Source organism: Blennius ocellaris (genome assembly GCF_963422515.1).
Source record: "Blennius ocellaris genome assembly, chromosome: 22".
Taxonomy (NCBI): domain Eukaryota; kingdom Metazoa; phylum Chordata; class Actinopteri; order Blenniiformes; family Blenniidae; genus Blennius; species Blennius ocellaris.
The window spans coordinates 9,779,384-9,791,471 of record NC_137671.1 but is presented as its reverse complement, the minus strand read 5'-3'; positions in this window follow the sequence as shown (position 1 = coordinate 9,791,471).

Below are 12,088 nucleotides of genomic sequence, written 5' to 3'. Positions count from 1 at the left end.
CGGCGTGCGTGTACAAGGCGGCTGAGCGCCGTCACCAGAGGCTGAAACGAGCGCGTGACACGACATTTTGACTCACATCCGCAAAAGAAAACAATTCCTGAACCTGAACTTCTTCCTTGTCGTACTTCGTGTTTTTCTTTATAATGACTCCTGCTTTAAGTTCCAGTTTGGGGAATTAAAACAGTTTATTTTCTCAGCGAAGCGGCTAGAATGTAGAATATATTTATTCTCCTCTCTTCACTCTTGATACATTCACATGTTAATAACGTAGTTTTTTTCCTCTCTTTTTATCGCTTTATTGTAATTGTGGCTGTATAAGTCATCAAGTTAATCTGTTTTCAGAGCTCAGCTCTATCGATTTCTTCACGTACTGCACTACTCTGGACAGGGGATTGAATCATTCTAATTTGCTTGAAGGATTTTCAAGGACTTGAAGCGGTCATTGCGCAGCTATTGCAAGTGCTATAAACAGGACATGTCCACGAGACGCATATACGTTGTCCGGTCAGAAAAGAGGAGGTGGTTTATTTTCAGGCCCTTTGTGTCTATTTGGGGTTTACAAATAAACTTCCTGGACAGGGTCAGGGGCTGATGGGGTGTGTGTGTCTCACCGCGAACCTTGAAAACCCACACATGGCGCGACACATGAGCTGCGTGCAAAACTTGACTTGTGACCTTTTCATTATGGGACTGTGTCATGCACGGGTAACGAAAAAAAAAGAAAATAAAACGCCGGACCTCGGTGCTGCCCAGCGGCTGCTCTGTCACCCACTTAGTGTAACGCCACCAGTGTCCCACATGTGAGACGCCCGCGTGTGGAAAAATACACTGACCTGATAACTGAGGCCGCGATATCGACGAGGTTTGAAGAAAACCATGTCGACGCGAAATGAGATTGATTAACGGATGCGTTAATGCAGCAGCGCTCTGGGAGCATCGCTGCTTTCTGTATATGTAGAACACAGAGAGATCTATAGCGAAATGTTATGTCAACCACGATCGCTCTCGGTGTGGAAACAGGAATTATTGAGCAAATTTCTGGCAAACAGGAATTAATACCTGTAAGAATAAAAGCAAGTGGCTGCTTAAGTCTGAATGTGACCACTCACCACATCCAGTCAGACAGAAAAAGTTAATTTCCTGTCCCGTTTGTGACCCAAAGAACAGTCCGTCTTTAAAAAAACAATTGTATATATACACTTCAACACAACACAACACCAGCAGGACGGCATTAAAATGCCTGCACATTAGCCATTAATGGGTTACTCGCTACAACTGGGAATTTCTCTCACACTGTAAAAGTCGAGGGGGAAAAAAACCTGTTAAATCTCTGAGTGGGTACACTGAGCTCTCTGTGCCAGAGCGGGAGAGTCTGCTGACGGGCTGCTAGGCACAGAGAAGTAAAGGAAAGCTCATTATTTTTAATGGCATCCCTCCACTGGTGGAGAGAGAGGGAGAGAGAGAGAGAGAGAGAGAGAGAGATAGCAACACTTTGGCTGTATCCAAACGATAACACTGAGACCTTGCCGACCTGAGTTTAAGCCGACCTATGAAAAAACAAGCAAACACCAAAATCAAACAAAAGATACTTGTCTGAATTCAATATATTACACACTATCTATATTGTATTTGGTAAATAATATAAACAATTTAATGCCTGAATGCTAAATGTATTTAGCTGATTTTGCTAATTATAGTTGATCTTGATATGTCAAATTAACTTTTTACTCCCACAAAAGTGACCTTTAAACAAACTTTTTCAACAAAATTTCTTTAACTTCTAATTTCCTAACCAGGATGTCAAGAATTGTGACGTAAATATCCGCCTCCCCCCCTTTAGATGCAAACAGAGACAAGGATTTTATCCAGATCTCCACTGTGGCCGGAGTTTTCAGGACTCATCATATGTGGTGAGTCGTAGTTGCATTTATGTGTAAATGCCCAAACGCAAAGAAATATCAAGTTTTTTTCAGATGCCCAGATACATTTAAACATGGCCTGAGATAGAAGGGAATCAAAAGTGTAGATTTTTCCCAAAGAAAGTCAGGTTGTAGGTTATTTTTAGCCAAAATCGCTTGTTCGTTTCCACAGTTCGGCTAATTTGGCTGAGCTTAATGGAAATGCTGAGGAGTCTGGTTAGGTGAGCGGAAAGAAAACAGTCGACCTGCAATTCGAGAGGTTTTTAAATAAATAGTCGCTGTGGTGTTACTCATTTACTTGCTCAAATTATGTGTGACAAAAAAGACTAAAAAATAAAAAAAAAAGTACAAATTTGTCTTGTTTGCGAGAATGAAAATCCAATTCCTCCCAAGCGCCTGAGCAAAAGTGAAAAAGCAGTAAATGCTTGAATGAGCCTGCTTTTCAACTCACACAATGCATCTGCAGCAGTTTTCCCCAGCAGAATATATAATTAATCCTCCCACATGGGTCATTAACCTTGCATGCGATCACTCCATTTACTTACATTACGTCAGGTCACACCTTCAGTTTGTAATAATGTACAACTTTAACCAGGGCCATGCCAGATGGATCTGTTTTTAGCCTTCATGCCGAGATCGTGTTTCTTAAAATATCTGACAGAACTCGGCGTCTGAATTTAGATAATAATAACAATTGGTTTGTAGTTGCAGCTCTTCAAAACCAGAGTGTGGTACAAAACATAGAGACGGACAACCACACACACTTAATTTAGAGTGACACGCTAATATGGCTAAAAATTTGTATAAAAGTATAAAAATGGATTCGAAATAGTTTTAGGGTTCAACTCAGACAGTCAAAATATTGAGAAATAGTGTTATAGTTTTGTGTTTTAACCCTTCATCCGGAAAGTGACCACATATGGCCATTGGAAGCTAATTGTTATAACTTAATGGCGATTACAAATGGCAGTTGTAAAACATAGTGTTATTTTTGTTCAATTTTGCACTTTCCGCAATAATTTTTTTACTTCTACTGACTTAATGTGTTGCAAAATTCTATGTTTTTACAAACTGTCTTCAACAACATCCAAGAGAGAAAACAATTAATTCTTCATAGGGCACTCGTTCAAATGCTTTTATATTAATAGTGTGTTTTCATTAAGCAGTTTCTTTGTATTGGAAAAATTCCAACCAGATAATGAACCTCAAAGGACTTTTTGTATCTCTCTCTTTCTCTCGTCTCGTGTCCTCTCATTGCCATCAACCTCTCTTTTACATCAATCAGTGTCTCTTTGCTGAAGCTGGTTTGGAGCCTGACTGTAGTCCTGTAATTACCTTGTTGACTAAAGTCCCAGCTGTGTGTGTGTGTGTGTGTGTGTGTGTGTGTGTGTGTGTGTGTGTGTGTGTGTGTGTGTGTGTGTGTGTGTGTGTGTGTGTGTGTGTGTGTGTGTGTGTGTGTGTGTGTGTGTGTGTGTGTGTGTGTGTGTGTGTGCGTGCGTGTGCATGCACCATAGAGATAGGAATGAAAATAGGAGGCAGGACGCGCTGCAGCAGCTGCGCCGGTCCGTCCACTGGGTTTAATGCCCGAGGAGGAAAGTTGGAAAGTTGCAGGGAGAGAAAGCCGCCCCGGCTGTGATTGATGGCTCGGCTTCCTGTCCTGATAAAGGTTATTGAGGAGCTCTGAGGGGGCCATCGCATTTTCCTCATGCTCTTAAATATTCTGCTCCTATCCACCCCCCTCCACCTCATTCCCACTTCAGGTTTTCACTTTCTCACCACGTCACCCTCCTCTCACTCTCATTTTGTTTTACAAAGGAATGACATATATTGTTTATACAATGACCTGCTGATATCTCCGTACTGCAAATTATCTGCACAGTATCTCACCACCATGCCATGCATAGACCATTAGCTAATATGTTGAGAAAAGTAAAAGCACTATTTGTCATCTATCCAGGCTAACAGACGCATTACAGTGTGCTAAAATTGGATATGGCACACACTTTAACGCTGTTATTCTCTCTCTATCTACACAACCAGTCAGTGTGTGACACATATATCTCGCCAGTGTTTGTCTACTCCCAACACTACAGCTTTTTGCTAAAGTTTCTCGATCCACTTCGTTGTTTTTTACCTTTATGTCTCTGCAGTGGAAAAATGGAAAAGGGAAACTTTAGATTACACACAGCATAGTTCTGTAGTATTCTTTGCAACACCCCAGTCACATGCCTAATAGTCCTGGATGCTTCAAACAAACAAGAGAAGAAGTGCTGATGGACAGGAATCTTTACAGCTGTGAACATGACCTGATAACCTGTTTGTCATACTTTTGACTGAGCCGGCAGTTCCCAAAGTGAGGGACACGCCACCTTTGGTGGGGTTTTTTTGGTTGTTTTTTTTTATAGTTGAGAGTCACTTGTAACAGCAATCCAACTTTGTTGTCTGTCCATACAAATCCATTATTCTTAGTATTCATAGTGTATTGTCCTGTGTGGGAGTTCATCACAAAAACACAAACAACAGCATCAACTAGGGGCCCAACATGAAAACTACATCATTTTTCAGCATTACTGCTGTTTCCACCTAAGCAGATGTAGTTTTCAAGCCCAGTAAATGTGATACTTTTCCAAAATGAAAATGCAAAAATTATGTGTTTTCATTTGAAATGTTGTCGTGTGAACATGGCCTAAAATAAAAACTTGACCAGCTAAAAGTCATTATTATTTCAGAGTGAGACATGTTTGAATTTGCAAAGCTCATGTTCAGGATTAAAATGATTTTTATATCCTTTTCAAAGCAATGCTTGTGTTTTCTATATGTTTTTAAAGTTAATGTTACAATGCAAAGACATGATGCTAATATGATTTTAGGTTCTTTCTCTGGTTTTCATAACAGAGATTGATTTTATTTCCCTCAGGGTTTTTTATTTTATTTTTTATAGTGTTTTAGTTTTCTTTATATTGATGTCACTCGATCATTAAACTTGATGCCTGTCAGGTTCATTGTGTTTCTGTCAGGGAACGCATTGGGCGAAACAAATCTACCCAGGGGTACTAATAAATTATTCTTGGCAGTCTGTAGCAATCATTTGATTAAAAATGTGAAGTCTAAATGTGTGAAGTCTAAATGTGAAACTTAATGGGTGTTTGTCCAGATGGGAGCCCCTGGAAATGGTAGGATTTGTCAAAAGTCAAAAACCACTGGACCACTGTGCGTTGATTTGATGTTGTAAACATGAACTGTGTCACAATACATTTATGTTGTCTTGTGTTCTTTCGTAATTCTGACTCTGTCTGTCATTTCAGGCTCCTTGACTTCCCCTCCTCAGGCCTGATTGCTGCTCTGATGTGATTCACCTGTGCCTGGGTGTGTGATTGTCTTCAGCTGCTGGCTCAGGTATATATTGGGTGTCTTCGGTTTGTCTGTGTTGGCAGCTCTCTATTTTATGTCGCATCTTTGTTTTTTGGTTTTTTTTTTTTCCATTATCATGTTATCTCCTGTGATTTTGCGAACTTTGTGATTTTTGGTAGTTTCTGTTCTCTGGTTTGCTCCACTTCTGTTCCACAAATGGCAGAGTGTGGCGTACCAAGTCCTCCCTAACAAAATTACATTATCTGACATGCATACGGCTAAAAACGGCTCATAGACCACCAAGAAAATGATGCTGGTCGACTCATTTTTTGTCTGTACTGGAACATCATTGTCTTCTTGTCTCATTTAATCTTTGAGACTGAAAAGGAGCATTTTTAACATGACGGTCCTCTCTGAGGCAATTAACCGCAAAGTATCGCGTCTCCACAAAAGCAAGGGCTTAACATTGGTGTTTAGACAGATTTCAACTTCCAGCCAAATGTTGGTTTGACTAGAATTCAAGAGTATGAAAGTAATATCCAATGCTGGCATAGCATCAACGTGATTCAAAATCCCATCAAAATAAATTACTAAAGCATCTTTAATTTAATAGAATTGTGACCTTGGGCTACTTTGTTGAAACCTCAGCATGTTTTGTGATTTCTCAGCGTTTTTCATTCGGTTCATTGAGAAAATTGAGTCTATTGAACGTTTGTCTTGAATATCAAACTATCCACTTGGATGGATTGTCAACATGTTTGTTGCTACCTTTTTGAAGAACGTTAAATGTGAAATGAATATCAAACAATTCTTTTTCCTCAAAGTTACGTAAATGTCCCTTTTCTATCTGTCATAGTATTTGCATTTATGGTTTTTGGTGATATGACGCCACATGGAAATCAATAAAATGAAGTACTAATTATGTATAACCTGATATAATTACTGCCACTACATCAGGGTGAGTCCATTAAATGGTCCTTCCAATGAGTCAACGAGAACACAAAGATCGTGTCTGAACGGCTGAACTCTATTCAGAAAAGCAGAGCGTCACGCAGCTATCCAGTAAAGCCAGATGACACCGACCGCTGATGAAGAGGACTGCGACGACGAAACACAAAAGGGCTGCAAAGCATGAACAGTTCGACGTCTAATTACATTTACGATGAGGGGAATTTTCCAAGACTGGGGCCTTTTTGTTCTGAAGCATCTGGAAAAACCTGACATGCATTTGTGTGTCGCTCTTTGGCGAAAAGAAATCCCCAGAAGAAATAGATTTGAACCAGTTAGGAGGTAAAATGAATATGAAAAATCCTTCATCGCCACAGACGTACATGAAAACACTCCACTGGTGGCTTTGCGTTCAGCAGAAACTGCTGGGCACAAGGACCATACGCAGTTCGTTTGGGGAAAACCTGTCCGGGCCACACAGGGAGAAACAACGTTTTGTAGTTGTTTGGAAAGATAAAACATTACCACTCGGCAGATACATCATTCAAAACCAGCCCATGACTGATCCTAAACACATCGGCTATTTTCTCCCTATTGTTCAACTCTTTTAAACCTTTGCTTTGATTTGAGTGAATAGACACGACACAGACTGCCATGGCCAGGTTTATACATGCCTCTTTGGAATCGGACAAAGACTTAATGTCTCCCTGATCTTCTACAGCAAGTTTAACACGTTCAGATGAAGACGTGAGGAACATCCATCACAGCCAATTTATGCTGAAAGGATTATTCTCTCACGTCAACTTAGTCATCCTGTCAAAACATCTTTTTCACTCGGTGCTGAGATGTTACGGAACTATTGTGCACCAAGTTTAGCGATGGCAAACGTTTCGCTGCTCCAGCTTGAGAAATGTTCACGATAACTGCTTTAAAATAATAAACCTAAAATTGAAAGACGACTCATTGCCTGGACGAGCTTCTTCTGAGCTTCTCATTGTTGGTCCGAGAGCAGTAAAAGTCTCACCGTTTCCAGTGTTGATATAAAGACACTTGAGACACATGAAAGAAAAAAAAGAAAAAAAAAACACAAGGTGATTAAATAACAGTTGTGGGAGAATTTATAGGAATGTGTCAAACTGGCATTTAAATCGGAATTGAGGGCCATTTGAAGCCGAAAAGATGTTCGTTTGCACTCCAGTGACTGAGGAACAATTAAACTCTCCAGGTATTTTTCTTTGGTTCACATCGTGATGATTACGTCTTCCTTGATTACTGAAGTCTACATGTTTTTGTCGCTGCATTACTCTTGTCTTATTACTTTTCGAACCCGTTTCCTTCAACACTTGCCAACACAAACATTTAAAAACGCCCCAAAAGACTGACGCAACTTCAGCTCAACCGGTGGGAATCGGTTATTGGACTGACTCGCTCAGCAACATTCCCAAAAAATATTACAGATATGTTCACTTTAATTTCAGGGGCCTTATTAAAACTAGACGGTTATAAGTACATTGCAACCACTATAAGACATCTGCACTAAGTAATGAGTGGGTCTTCACCTGGTCTACACTTCCTACAGGAGTCATGTCCTACATCTTTTAATTTATTTCCACATGTGCACACTGTCGGAAAGGATCAAGAAAACCTTCTTGTGTGGGATCAGCTGGCTTTTTCGAAAAACCCCTTAAGGGCTGTTCACATGTGTGGAAACATGTGAGAATGTGCCAGGTTATTTACAATGAAAATGCAAGGTTTATGTACTACTTGCGGGTTATTGCGACAGCCATTTCATAGATTTTCTTGGGGAATCCACAGTCGTAAAAAGCAGTTAAAGAGGAACTCACCCAGTTTTAAATATGCTCAGACTGAACTGGTTAAGACGCATTGTATAATATGATGAAAGAAAACAGATTGATCTTAATGAATAATGACACTGATCGGGCTTTGGAGAACTTCCACATTGGTCACACGGACAGAGGACACCGGTCACTGACCTGGATTTGACTTAAAGACAGGAAGTCGTGACATTTGGCCCACCAATGAGCGCCTCATCGGCAAGTCACGCGTCACTCGTTTGGCTGTCCAGTGACGAGCCTTTGATCACTTAGTCGGTCATTCCGTTTCAGCCAGTCAGGCATTAATGGCGCTGACCCCCACTGTTGTAATCCAGCCAAAATCAGATCAATAACCCAATGTTGATCTCTGCAGAGGGAAAAGGGGTGACACTACCATGCAATGGTCATCTGTAAGGTGAAGCATTCTCATAATATTGTTGGAATTTATCAAACTTTCCATATTATATCCCAGCAGTGGAAAATGTTTGTCTTTCCCACTTAAAGTTCCCCGGTTAGGGTGACTCTGACAACACAAGTTAATGAGCATAAAACACACTTACATACTCGTCCGGTGGGGGGGGGCTACAATGATAACATGCCGACTTCAACTACAGAACGTTTCTTTATTAAAAGGAAACGCCAACATCCATGTCTTAATGGTGTGCTGGGCTTTACAAGCTGCCAAAACGGCGTCGGGTCAGCGTAAACTTGGCCTGACTTCAGAATAAAGTGTGCGGGACCGATTTTAATTTACTCGGTGGTGTTTATTTGGAATGAGGTCTGTGACTGCAATGGGGTTGTTTCCACTGCACCTAAGCAGCTGTTGGCCCTTCTCAAAGTATTCAAATTAAAGTGTTGTCCAAGTTCCTACGTCTGCCGAGCATCCTTTGTCTCATCTTGCGAAAACAAGACCCAACTTCATCTCTTGAGGTTGTGAACTTATTTTGCTGTGTAACTAAGAGGTACCCTTAAAAAAAAAAGAGAGAGAGAGAGAGGGAAAAAAAAAAGCTTTAGTCTTTAATGCATAGCTGTGTTGATCAGATCAGGGCACGCCCCCACACATGCTGGATTAGCGCCCCTGTCCTCACAGGTCCTGGTGGAGGAATGATATCGAATGACACATTCCCACACTCCCAGTCAGGCATGGGAGAGTGTGGCTGGTGGGTCGGTGACGGTCCAGCCTCACACGTGGCTTGCTGCTTTTGCCAGAATTGTCCCAGATGGGCACCGACACAGATACTTCAATCCATATTCTGCATGTTTAAAAAAAAGAAAAGGGGGGGGGGGGGTAGCTATACAAAATGCAGGCTTGTAGGTGTTGTGTGTGGTATTCATCCTCTCGCCAACAACATGTCTGATCACCGTGCTGCAAACTTCATGAGTTTTGTGAGGTGCTTGTGATGTTAATTCCCCATTTGTGGCCCTTTGTTGTAAGAAAAAACCCTCCCTGTGCTTTTTACAACATCCCCATGGGACGCGTATCCCACAGTCCAACACAGTAAAAGGGTGAGAATCGAATGTTCAGCACTGTCATGTGAATAGACTGACACTGGCTATTTTACAGTTGGAAAGAACGGCGGCTTCACACATGCCTTTGATGGCAGATTTGAGCAGCCATTGGTCACTGTGAATGTGCCAAGGAAAAAAAAAAAAAAAGAGAGAACGAGAGAGAGAGAGGGGGATGGGGGGGAAAAGAGGAAATGTGTAACAAATCCACTTCCCACAAGCATCAGGTTTTCTTCACGTCAGTATCACCGAAATTTACAACACCACATCCACATGTTCAAGTGCTGGCTGGTACACAAACATGTGTTTGTGATGTTTATTGTTTCTGGCTTGAGGTTTCGCCATTGAGCATACAATTTCATCATGCAAAGTACTGCCGAACCATCCCTTGGAGCACGGTGCTGATTGAGGACAGATTTCCGTGTAACAATAGACAAGATCCAAGGGAGGAGACGGACGGAGTGTCGGTGAAGAGCACCAAGGCCTCGGGTTTTGTTGGGAACCGTAAAGGAGCCATTGATGCTGCATGTTACCGATATGTCGCTGAATGTTTTGTGCAGTCCTGAGGCGCGGAATCTGTTCCCAATCCTAAAAACAATGAAACATTCTCTGTAGGACTTTCGGGGGATATACTTCATGGGAGCTTTAATATCCAGCTTTCTCGCCATCGTACCTTTAGTCCCCCCACTTCCTCCCCAAAGGGATTGCTACCCTGATTGCATACCTCCACCCATTAGCTTTATCTCATCGCACGTGGCGCTCTTCTTGTTTGCAAATGTGCACTGTGGAGAATCAATTTAAAGCGGAAAGCAAAAGAGATGACCTCACTCATTGGTTAATGTATTGCTGGTTGAGGAGTAAAATGTGCAGCTTGAATGTCACAGTAAAGTTTCAGGACTTTAGATTCATGAGTGGTGGTCCGTGTCACTGGGTGGCTGGTTATTAGTGTCGCAGGCCATCACCTTCAGCCTGGATTAAATCTCCTTAAAGGAGTCTGAGCAATGTCCCAGACTCAACTCTATACGGCAGGATTTAGTGAAATGTGTTCAAATTAGCGTGTGATAGTGCCTTAATTCCCTTGACTTATTCTCTTCTTTTGTCGTTTCTTTTAATTCCGTCCCTTATTTGGCCATGTGAAATGTACAGGCAGCCAATACAAATGGCTCCAGGTTAATGGTTTCGACACTGATGCATGTTTTCGTTGAGTAATGTGAGAATCCACTGCCAGGCATCGTCATGTGTTTGAAAAATGGAGTGGCGAACGGGTTTCTTTTCCACCCAGAATTGTAGTAAAATAGCATGGCACCGCTTTCTTTATGGTTTCACTGGCTCTAATAAATCAAAGGCATGCATACAGATTCAAGTGGTTAAAGTAGGAGTTGTCCATATTTTACAATCGAACAATCAACCACAGAACTCCAGGCAGTCTGAAAGATGGGTCTTGGAATGAGCAGCCCAGACATTCATCACCGCAGGTCTGTGATGTTCTGTTCCACCTTTAGTTTTTCTTGACTACTCCCTCAGACATCGACCAAAACAAGGTTTCCTTTTCAAAGTCGATGTTTGACTCAAAGCCTCTCAGACGAAAATGCTGACTCACGCCATCATGACTTGTCTTCTTTTGACAAGTCACATGTGTACTCCCAAATAATGACCGGACTATGGTAATTATAGCTAATATGCTATAATTAGTACAAAGTCTACTAAAAGACATGTAAAATAATTATCTTTTAAAAAAATATCTCCAAAGCATTTTCATATCCAACTACACCATTGTGTTTCCCCAACAGCATTTCTTCAAAATTAATCTCCGACATATTCACAGACTGAAAAAGGTAGGGTTATTCCAATTCCCATTCTGTCAAACTGTTAACAAAAAGCTTTAACAGTTTGCATGTTCTAGTTTAATCATTTTAGAAGAACAAATGGCATTTCTCAATGTTTGACCTACTGTAAGGCGTTAAATCAACTGTCATTGCATTCGAATATAGTTCATCCTGTGCACCTAGAGGAGTTTCAGAGTCCAGAATGAAAAGAGTGCAGGCTACCTTATGCACACTTTTTTAATAACCTATATTTTGACAGAGCTTGTTATGAGCAACTGTGTGCTCTTCTCAGTAACACACAAAAACATGCAGATAATCTTTCAGGGTGAGAAACTGCTGATAAGGTTAGTGAAGAAAAGAAATCTAAGCCATACGTATAAACTGGATATCCTCAAGTTTGTAGGAGTAAAAAGACACCTAATAAATATCAACTTGGCTCCACAAGACCTGAAGCATCACACGCAATTTTCCCACTGAAACTAGATGCCACTCATCCGTGTTTGTGCTACTTTAAACCAAGTTAATAAACATTCATCTGCAGAGTTATACAGGGGGAAAAGGTGAAATCCAAAGGTGAAAGTACCAAAGGGAAATTCATAAAGGGATGAATGTTACCTCCAATCTTGATGGGTTTAATATCTCCTTGGCAAATCTTATTGACGACCGTTTGCTGAGCCGAGTCTATCTTTGCATCGACCCTGTC